The following is a 1,658-nucleotide window of genomic DNA, read 5'->3' as shown; positions in this document are numbered from 1 at the left end:
TTTCTCTCTCTTTCCCTCTCTCCTTCTTTCTCTCTCTTTCCCTCTCTCCTTCTTTCTCTCTCTTTCCCTCTCTCCTTCTTTCTCTCTCTTGGAGTTTGCATTTTATAATCGTTTGATTCTATTTCATTTTCCCTCGTGTGTGTTTGTGTGTGCGTGTGTGTGTTTATAAGTGTATATGTTTATGAGTGTGTCTGGTTATGAGTGTGTGTCTGTTTGTGAGTTTGTGTGTGTGCGTGTACGTGTATATGTGAGTATATCTCTATTTATGCACACTATCTCTCTCTCTCTCTCTCTCTCTCTCTCTCTCTCTATATATATATATATATATATATATATATATATATATATATATATATATATATATATATAAATCCGCGCGCGCGCGTGTGTGAGTATTTACCTCTAGTGTCAAAAAGTACGGATCTTTTCAATCTCAGTCACAGATTTTTTAATTAATTTTTTAACTAAAAAGTTTGAAACTTCGGATACTGGTTGAATGTGTCACGTAGAACACAGTTTACTCTGAATGTTTTTGACAGAATTTTGTATTTTACAAGTTATTTCGTGTTAAAGTTATCATATTTTGGTAATTTTAACCAATCAATGACGTGTATTCAGCTGAAGAAAGTTACTGCTGTTTGCGAAAGTAATGGAAGAGCAACAACTTCAGGGTCATCGGGTCATGAAAGAGAGAGAGGGGCAGGGGGAGGGGAGGGAGAGAGAGAGGGGAGAGGAAGAGAGAGAGAGAGAGAGAGAGAGAGAGAGAGGTGGGAGAAAAGTATATAAGATAAGAAAATATATTCTCTGACGCATAAAAACCGCAGCCAACCCACAAACTAACAACCTTGTGTATGTATGTTCGATGTTGTTTATGTACCTCGAGCTGCCTCTAATTCATATTTGGATTTTTTTTTTTTCGTGACATAAAACGTTGGGGCATTTAGCATTTAGTCACAGTCGGCGATATGGCTTGCAACAGGCCTTGTTCGGTATGCGACAGCGATAATTCAAAACAAGGACGAAATATCGATGTCTGTCGCTTCGAGAACGGATCTATGTCAGTTGTCTCGCTTGACTATGACTTACTTTCAGGTGTCTTTTACACCAGGCACATAGAGAATATACTCTTGTAGTAACGCCGTGCGCATGCGTAGTCTTACGCATGCGTAGAATTAAACAACCAAGCGTTTCCCGCTCAATTCATTCTCTTTCTCACTGACCAGCGATTGAGCATGGACGTATTTAAGCTGTCTCTCTACATCTTTCGGACTTACACTCGACAGCTCGCTCACAACTACAGAACAACGTCCCAACAACTATGCTCATACACACAGAAGCTGTAACAACAAGAACTAAAGATATGTATGTTTACCACCTGAATAAATGTTCTTTAAGTTGATAGTCTGGAGTTCAGCGTTCCGTTTATATTCCTCAATATTATAGTAGGAAAGTCAGGTATACAATCTAAAGATGTATAACCCCCTTTCTACTATACTGGTGACCCCCGACGTGATTCGATCACGCAGCCCGCTGAGCTGCAATAACCCACTTTCGGACTATACTGGTGACCCCCGACGAAGAAAAACGCAGCATGGACTCTGGACTACCAACTTATAACTGGTGTACTCGACTAAAGAACAAATACGGCCATGGAGACT

This window comes from Octopus bimaculoides, chromosome 2, assembly GCF_001194135.2.
Source record: "Octopus bimaculoides isolate UCB-OBI-ISO-001 chromosome 2, ASM119413v2, whole genome shotgun sequence".
In the NCBI taxonomy this organism is placed as follows: domain Eukaryota; kingdom Metazoa; phylum Mollusca; class Cephalopoda; order Octopoda; family Octopodidae; genus Octopus; species Octopus bimaculoides.
Note: the sequence above shows the minus strand (reverse complement) of the source record.